The following is a 9,847-nucleotide window of genomic DNA, read 5'->3' as shown; positions in this document are numbered from 1 at the left end:
TCCAAGGCCAGTGCTCAAGTTATTTCTTTACCCTGCACTGGTTTACATAATATTTTCCTCCTCCACAAACCTAAAAATGGAAAGTGGAGTCTCAACCTGTTTCAAAACACTCCAGAGGAAGGTACAAAGTTAAGGAAGGTACCATGTTGATTAGGCTGACATGGCATACCTGAGAGATGGATATGATGACCGTGATATTTTTGTCCTTAAGCACAACTCATCAGGATCGGTAAACAACACTGATTAAGTTCTTTTCTAAATTCTATATTATCACTACAGAAACCCCAGAAGTGGCGGATGCAGCAAAGCGCAAGAAAGGAACCTTGAGCCGTGAGTGTCATTCTGAGCACGTGGCACAAGTTACTATGCTGCCTCTAGGAAAGTTGCTTAATTTATTCAAGCCATGGTTTTCCCATTTGTTCAGGTGCTGCAATTTCAGCCATCTCGCGAGACCAGGCAGGTCATGTAAATAAGCGGTCAGAAGCAATCAGCCAGAAGTGCACTGTACAAGGCAGGCTTCTCCTTAGGGTTCACCAGTGTGGGTCTCCCCAAGCACCACACCGGCCAAATGGAATGCAGCTATGACTGAATTTGATCCCAGGTACACTGTCTTTCAGAGGCTTTACAGCGCATAGTAACATTTAGGGTTTGTTGGCCATTGGGGGTCAACATGTTCACTGCCTGCAGGGAACTGGCCAGAAACAGGAGATGAAGGAGACCCAATAGCAGTTGATGACCTCAGTCCTGTTACTTCAACTGAGAATGAGTGCTAAGCTGCTGAACTTCCCAAGAACAAGCTGAGGACATCAGGCCAAAGAGGAACCGGTATTTTTCCTGAAGGTAATAAAGCTGAAAAAGATTTTAAGGAAGATGCAGTATTATTTTGGTAAAACATGGAAGAAATTTTTGATGCTAGTAGACGGGGATGGGTGGTCACTTTTTGTTTATTTCTTTGGTGGGAGAAAAGGTAAGGATTTTAAGTAATGTATCCCTAGATTTATTTTATTTTCCCCCCAAAAAGGGGGAAAGTTTCATATTTATATCATTTAATGTTCATATTTATATAATTTACTTGATTTTTACTGTCAGAAATATGTGTATTTAAAAGTATTAAATAATGTTTCCCTTGATTTTAAATGTTATGTTGTTAACTCTTTCAATTTACTGTTAATACCAGCATTTTATTCAGATGTTTGTTTTACACAATATATATTTTTTTAAAGATTTTAATTGTAGATATGACAGACACTAATATGAAAGTGCAGTGGTTTGGGTGACATCTCTGGCTCTTTAAGGGCAAAAATCTATTCTCCATTTCCAGGCATATGAGGGTTTTCAAATAGATGTTTATTGACTTAATATTGGTTCTCAAGGTGTGGCCCCCGGCCGATAGCATCAGCACCACCTGGGAACTTGTTAGAAATGCAAATTCCCAGACTCTACCCTAGATCTACTAAATCAGGGTTTTAATAAACCATCCAGATGATTCTGATGACCCCTACAGCTTGAGAGTCTCTGATTTAAAATTTACCCTTAATTGGTGCCACTGACTAGGGTCTGAGCAGTAATTCAGTCCTGATGTTCTTATGTTATATTCCTCATATTTATAGGTATTGAATTAGTGCACTTCCAAGTACAGCAAGCTCCACAACCAACAATGAGGAATATGGTGATACAGATGCTACAATCCAGGTGAAGATACAGTTGACTAAAGCTGTCACTGAATAAAATCCAGGTGCACTCTGCAGGTAAGTGGAGGACCATTCTGGTCTTTTTATTTATTCATTCTGTGTTTTGGTACCTGTTGATGTATGTTTCATTCTGTACTAATAGTTTAAATGGTTCAGAAAAATCCTGTTTGAACAATGATTTGATGCAGTATGACTTATCTATATAACCTTCATATAATATCTTCGGTTAATATTATAATATCAAGGGAGAAAGCAGTACACTGGTAAATAAAAGGAATCTGCCACTTAGTTGTTCTTAGAGTGTGAATGTGTGATATCTTTATCTTGGAGCATAGAAAGGGGGATGGTTTTATGAGTTTCTTTGGTGTACAGGAGCAATCCATCTCCACAGAATCTTGGTTTGGTAGTGCCTATTGCTTTAGCATAAATAGTATTATTTGCTTGTTAACCTACAGTTCTCTTATGATCTTAAAAATGTAGCTTATTAGTCATCATCATGATCATATTGTGCATGAAAGAATTAACCACAGCTCCAGAACTTCTGCATCAGTGTTCCTTTCTCATAAGGTAGCAATGCTTAGAACAAAATGTGGGCCACTGCTTAGTGGTTGATTTGTGAGAGCTCATAAATTGTTGCTAGATTTTCTGGGTGACATGCAATTATTAAGTCCTTCATGGAAAACTCAGAATATTTTCCCCATTTATTTCAAAGTTCTGTGTACTAAGATACTGAATTAGGCTCTATTTACTCATAGTAAGTGTATACATGTTCTCTCTTTGGTCTCGGAAAAGCCATATGAAACCAAAATTTGCTGTACATTTACACATGCAAGTAGCTTATATAACCATAAGTGTGTCTGTGTATCTGTCTGTGCATAAGCTGATTATTTAGAAGGTTAACAAAAACTAAACAATTTTTACGTGAATTGCTATAAATTGTCCTTGATTTTTAAAATTCAAACCAAATGTTTGAAATTCATTTCTAACCATATGTTAGAAATTCATCAGCATTCATGGGATTTACTGAGTCTCCTCTTCTATTTTAGCAGATTAAGTCTTAACTCTGAGGTTAAAATCTTTGAATTTTCTATAGGCCCAATTCTTTCTTTATTGTTCATAAGATGCTTGCTTCCCATCCAGTGGGCTAGAGTTGACAAAACTCAATCATGTATGAGGTACTATATTAAGCACAGATTTTTGCATGACAGGATTTAGCATGCCCTGCCTTCCTGGCTCTAACCATCTGATGGGATAGTACAAACACTAACTGGTCAGCAACCTCCATTTCCTCTTCTTCCCGGCCAGGCATTTAGCAGCTTCCATTTGCTGCTACGTGTGACTCACGGCTGAGTTCTACCAATGGGTGGTACAGGGAATGAGCAAAAATGAAGTGTGCCATTTCAGGCCTAGCTGCAAAACCCTCCCATGTACCTACCTCTGCACATAATTTCATGTTCTTTACACTTCATAATTGATATACTATGAACAAAAGTTAGTGAAAGTGTTTTCAGTGAGAAGAAGTTAAACTATTGGACATGACCTTGTATGTGGGGAGCCTCAAGTCTCAGGAAAGTCCCCAGAGAAAGATGAGAAAAATATATATTTGTACTTGGTTTGGTCATTTCTTAAGAGTTAGTCGTTTTACCTAAATGAGGGAAAACTCCAGAAGAACTTCATCTGGGTATAGTGGAGATAAAACTATAAAAAATTAAAGGAAAGTGTGAGGTTTTAAAGACTCTTAAGTGGTGTATTTTATTTGTATTAACACAGAAGGAATAAACTAGGATATTAAAGTCCACACAGTGTCTTTTGCAATTTTAGATCTACATAAGAATAACATAATTGTTTGTTGTGCACAGTGCTTGGCTTCTTTTGGTATAGTCTTTGAAATCCTTGGCTTTTGGTTAAAAGCCAAAGGGTGATCTTAAAGAGTTGCTTTGTTTTTGAATAGAAGTTGGTCATTTTGGACTTTCTTTGAACAGTCATGCACATGGATAGGGTGGGAGCACTCTGACAAAAGTGACACAGGATAAGGAAGTTCCTTGTCTAAATCTAGAGAATTTTAAAACAATAATAAAACCAATTAAAAATTGATCTGCTTTTCACTATGGCCATATGCCGTTAATTCTAAACAATGACAATATAAAAATACTTTCTCTACCAGAGCAGACTGCTCACATAACTGACTCTCTTTATCCCTCAACCCAGTTTGTTAAACTACTAGGCACCTGAAGTATTTTTAAGGACAGTTTTCAAGAGCTTTCAGTATAATAGGTGATGTGTCCTACTAGGAAATATAATCACAGAATTTTTGAGTGAAACATAGGCTGTTATTTCTGTCCTGAAAAGTGGAACCAGTATTCCAGGAAAGCTTTATGCAAGAGCTTGTTCTTAATATTTGTAAAAGGTCCTGAACAATACAGTAATTAATTAAGAAAACTATTTTATGCATTGTATAAAGAAGATAGCAAATCTCAAAACTAAACAGTGAACCAAGAATGGGAGATGACATTAGGTAGACTCTAGTAAATAGCATGTCAGTCATATTGAGGTAGCTGGCATGAAACTCACTTGACAAGTGTCAGTTTTCTCTTGTGTTTGGAAGGAAGTTATCAGGTCTCTATGAGGAGTATTCATACCACATGGTCAAAGCAGCACTTCTAGAAATACCACCACTCAGCTATGAGTAAGGAAGTGCTATGGTTTGGGATAGGGGAGAAATTGAAGGTACCCCATCATAATTCTTATGGAACAAGTGATTGGTGTTAAGGTTATGGGTTTTGTAGAGCCCTGCTACTTGGCACTGTAGTTGTTGCATACAACTGAAAGGTGGAGAACCAGTCTTACAGTCTTGACTGTGTTGGCCTGCCAATAGCAAGTCTGAGCGCAGGAATGCTTTCAAGGCTCACTGTAGGTCTCCAAATGCCAGACACTAAGTCTCAGTCAGTTTGACCTCTATCTTTTACCAGAGATCCACAAACTCTAGACTTTTATTATCTCTCTTCTCATTACTGAACCTCATTCAAATAAGGTATCACTTAAGACTCATACTTCTCTTCTGTGCCAACCCAGGTCAAAGCATTAACCAAGAAGCACATGGGCATTTGAGAAGGGAGTATGATTGTTTGGTTAAGACACACATAGAAAAGTTTAGGAGATAACGTTTGGGATTGAGAAAAATGAGCATTAAGTATCTCTTTAAATAATGCAAACTACTTTGATATCTAATGAACCCTTATTTGCCACGGCATAAACCATGGTCATCAGATCTCAACAAGAACAGAAGTCTACTTCTCATCCCTGAACATTTCTTCATGGGTCCTCAGTGAGCTGTTGCTTTGTGCATGATAGCATCATGAATAAGCCACTTCATCATTATAATGACCAGTTTCAAAATGGGATATGTCAATAATGAAAGTGGCCTTGCCTCTGATGTGGTCCTTGCCCTGCTGCAAATACATGGTGCAGTTCTTTAGAGACAATTTAGGATTGAAGGAATAGTCATTTAATCCATTGTTACCATCCCTGATTTGAGACACAGAATTAGAACTTCCTTGGCAGGGAGCTAAGGAAATCTTGTCCAACAAAGGCTTTGTGCAAATTCCCATCCCTCTGTGCCAACCAAACAGACCAATGTTTGTTGAAACCTTTTCCTTTTTTTCCCTAAATGTGGCTTCCAAAATCAAAGGGAGAGAAGAGAAACCACCCAGGAGGGACCCATGGGGGAGAAATGAGGGATCCTATTTGTTAATAAGGGAAAGCTGGGTGGCAGATAGGCCCTACATTTGAGCCAGAATTGCAGTTCTGTCAAGATCCCCACTGGTAGGTCCAGGGCTCCCAGAATTCAAGTTCAAAGCTTTTTACACTGAGAAATGACAAAACCCTCCCCATTCAAGCTCTCTAGACAGAAAAACTTGTAAGTGGAATTTTAAACAAGTTCTGACAAGTTTCTAAAACTCTTAATTTTTTAAAAAATCCATTAAATAAAATCCTTTCAGAAGATCAGCATTTCTTTTAGCATGGCTGAATTTTTTTAATGTGCCTCTCAGAGGCATAAACAATCGATGCAACCATTAATTTGGAGGCCTTCCTCTCTGGCAGTGGTGCAAATTGAAAACTAATCGTTCAAAAGACGTTCTGCCTAATCAGGTCAGGGGGAAAATGAATAGTGTTCCTCAGAGTCCAGTCAGCGGCTTTATTTTGCTGTGATTTTTAATTTAAGGGAAAAAAACAGAAGGAGAAAGAACAGAAAATGTCAGTACTGCTTTTTCCGATGACACTGGTAAACTTTGCCAATAATGATATTTTTATTGGATTTAAATATCAGGGGCCCCTTTCCATTTATTGTGGCCCTATTTCCTTTTGTTTTCTTTTGTATTACTCTCAATATATTCAATATATATTACATTTGGGGGGATAGAAAGTTGTATAAATCTCCAATGCTTGAAATGTATTTATATAAGCACTTTTCTCAATTTCTGAAGCTGTGTCATTGAGTTGTAGAGCTGGTGACTTTTCAGTTGCTGATTATCATTCAGGTTTTCTGCCTCTCAGTGAATCAAGTTATGGTCAAGGAATCCCTTTGTCCAGGGATTGACAAAGTTTTTATATTTTCAGCCAATCACCTATCTTCCATCCCAGGTCAGAGAAAGGGAGCCTCAGTAATGTCTTATAGGAGGCTAATAGATGAAACAAACTCCATAAGCATATATAGCATTTGAAACCTTAAGCTGCTTTCTTAAACATCAATTGGGCCACAATATCACCTAGTCTTTGATTTTAAGGAAAGGTCTGGTGGAGTCATAAGTAGTATTTTTTTCCCCCAAAAAAAGTAAGGGTAGAGGGAAGGTCAAGGAACTGCTGCAATTTATAGATCAATGGCTCACTGAAAGCTCAGATCGACAATTAAGAAGCATGGAAATTTATGTTGAGATTTCAAGACATTATTGAGATGTGAGGCCTTAAATTATCACTGATAAATTCACTCTCTTTTTTTTGTCTTTTTAAAATTAATTTATTTTAATTGGAGGATAATTATACAATATTGTGATCATTTTTGCCATACTTATTTTCTAAGTTTGAAATCTCTTCAAAGTCTGGGATCTGTGGATGTGTTAAAGAGAGATTTTGGTGATGGATCTCCATTCTTGCTCACCGTCATTAAAATAATTTATTTATCATTTCACAGTGGCTAATGCTGAACTCTTTAATATAGCATGAGGTTAAGTCTTTGGTCTTGCTGGCTTCTGTGATGCACCGTTACAGGTTGAGATGCCTTCATGGATCTCCTAGTACAGGTTCCTAGCCATGGAAGGCAAGTCCTTACAAAATGTAGGGCGACCCATTTCATGTTCTTGCTGCCTTAGAGTGGTAATTTTGTCACTTAACTCCTTAATGGCACAAAAGAGATTAAGTCAAATGATCCTCAGTGATGGAAGTAGCCAGCAAAAGTGCCAGGGACCAGGGAGGGGGAACTTCTCAGACCTACTGTCACTTGCAGTGACATCCAGCTCTGTAATATGTCGCTGACTGCCTCAACAGAGGCACCACCTTGTGTGACCCACTCTTTCTTTATTCAAATAGTGCTTGTGTTCTTAAAAGATAGAGTCTACTGGTATAGGCGCCATTCAGCACTGGGCACTTATATTGGGCAGAGTTAATACCAGACAATTCTGGGGGCACCTACCTTCCCTAAGCACCTAGTGTGTTATCATTCAAACAAGGACACTTTTGAGAGAGAAAGGAGGTAGTACTAATAATATTCAAGGGCAACAGTCCAGGACTTCCCTGGGAAAACTAAAATGTCTTGCCCTCCTACTATGACCTACATGTGGATACCATATATATCCATATGTCACTACCTGTACCAACCAGCTGCAGTCAGGAGCAGGCTGATATCATGAAAATCTCAAGTTATTCCTAATACAAACTTGGAACTTGCTTGGGAAATTCACCATAAAGGGAGAAACCAGGATTCTGGCCTTAAGATCTCCCTCATCCAACCAGTTATAAAGTCTTGCTGATTCTATCTCCTGAAGATCCATCTCATCCATCCCCATTTCTTCATCCCCAATACCCTCACTTTGGTTCACTAGATTATGGCAGTCTTCCCACCCTAGCCTTGCCCTCTTCCAATCAATTCTCTCTCTATATCAGACAGCAATTATCCTGAAACCAAAATCAGGTATCATTCTAGGCACAGGGGATCTAGAAGTAAATGAGCAAATCAAGGCCATGCTTCCAATGTCTAACATTCGAGACAGATGATGAACAAGTAAACTGCTGTGTGCTAAGTCACTTCATTCATGTCCAGTTCTTTGTGACTCTATGGATTGTAGCCTGCCAGGATCCTCTGTCCATGGAATTCTCGAGGCAAGAATGCCTGAGTGAGTTACCATGTCTCCCTCCAGGGAATCTTCCCAACCCAGGGTTTGAACCCACATCTCTTACATCTCCTGAATTGGCAGACAAGTTCTTTATCACTAGCACCACTTAAGTAAACTAAGAAATAATAATTTCATGCTTTGATAAGAGCCGCAGAGGTGTGCAACAGAATGAGGTGATTGGGAGTAAGGGTAGCTGGGAGGAGGCTACTTAAATTAAGCTCATCAGGGAAGCCTCTCTGGCAAGGTGATGCTGGGCTAGATTTGAAGGATGAGATGAGACAACCGTGTTGAGTGCCAGAGAAAGGGCATTCCAGGCAACAGAAAGAGGGACATGAGAAACCTGAAAGTGAGATACACTCTGTTCTCAAGAAGCAGAACAGGAGTCCCGTGTAACTGGCACACAGTGACCAAGGGGCAGAGTAATTTGCAAACAAGTCAAGAGGGTAGATGAGGGCCGGTCACTTAATGCTTTGTCAGCCAAGATAAGTTTACATTGCTCTTAGAATAAAAATCCAAACCATTAAGCAGAAATGGTAATAAAACTAATTACCTTTTTAAAATTTAAATGGACTCATTTTAATTTATTTTTAATTGAAGCCTAATTTCTTTACAATATTTTATTGGTTTCTTCCACACATCACATGAATTAGCCATTGGTATACATATGTCCCCTCCCTCTTGAACCTCTGTCCCACCTCCCAGCCCATCCTATCCCTCTAGGTTGTCACAGAGCAACCATTTGCGTTCCCTGAGTCAAACAGCAGATTTCCACTGGCTCTCTGTTTTACATATGGTAGTGTATCTGTTTCCATGCTCCTCTCTCCATTCGTCCCATCCTCTCCTTCTCCCTCCTGTGTTCACAAGTCTGTTCTCTATGTCTGCATCTCCATTGCTGCCCTGAAAATAGGTTCATCAGTACCATCTTTCTAGATTACATATATATGTGTGTGTCTATGTTATTTGTCTTTCTCTTTCTGGATTACTTCACTTTGGATAATAGGCTCTATGTTCATCCACCTCATTGAAACAGACTCAAATGTGTTCCTTTTTATGGCGAGTAATATTCCATTGTATATATGTACCACAGTTTCTTATCCATTCATCTGTCAATGGACATCTAGGTTTCTTCCATGTCCTAAGTTCAGTTCAGTTGATCAGTCGTGCCTGACTCTTTGCGACCCCATGAATCGCAGCATGCCAGGCCTCCCTGTCTATCACCATCTCCCGGAGTTCACCCAAACTCATGTCCATCGAGTTGGTGATGCCATCCAGCCATCTTATCCTCTGTCGTCTGCTTTTCCTCCTGCCCCCAATCCCTCCCAGCATCAGGGTCTTTTCCAATGAGTCAACTCTTCACATGAGGTGGCCAAAGTACTGGAGTTTCAGCTTCAGCATCAGTCCTTCCAAAGAACACCCAGGAATGATCTTCTTCAGAATGGACTGGTTGGATCTCCTTGCAGTCCAAGGGATTCTCAAGAGTCTTCTCCAACACCACAGTTCAAAAGCATCAATTCCTAGGCGCTCAGCCTTCTTCACAGTCCAACTGTCACATCCATACATGACCACAGGAAAAAAACCATAGCCTTGACTAGACGTACGTTTGTTGGCAAAGTAATGTCTCTGCTTTTGAATATGCCATCTAGGTTAGTCATAACTTTTCTTCCAAGGAGTAAGCATCTTTTAATTTCATGACTGCAGTCACCATCTGCAGTGATTTTGGAGCCCCCCAAAATAAATTCTGACACTGTTTCCACTGTTTCCCCATCTATT

The 9,847-nt window shown here is 39.3% G+C and overlaps 1 long non-coding RNA gene across 1 annotated transcript in view; it reads left to right on the top strand.

Annotated features, from left to right (window-relative positions):
* Window positions 1–463: 463 nt before the first annotated feature.
* Window positions 464–9,847, top strand: part of LOC132659827 (uncharacterized) — a 159,692-nt gene continuing 150,308 nt past the window's right edge. The window contains exons 1-2 of the long non-coding RNA XR_009600696.1: window positions 464–840; window positions 1,611–1,748. This is a non-coding gene — a long non-coding RNA (uncharacterized LOC132659827). The remainder of the gene's footprint in view (window positions 841–1,610; window positions 1,749–9,847) is intronic.

The sequence above is a fragment of the Ovis aries genome, chromosome 5 (genome assembly GCF_016772045.2).
Source record: "Ovis aries strain OAR_USU_Benz2616 breed Rambouillet chromosome 5, ARS-UI_Ramb_v3.0, whole genome shotgun sequence".
Lineage (NCBI taxonomy): Eukaryota > Metazoa > Chordata > Mammalia > Artiodactyla > Bovidae > Ovis > Ovis aries.
The sequence above is the reverse complement of the archived record's forward strand: the minus strand, read 5'-3'. Positions and strand labels throughout refer to the sequence as shown.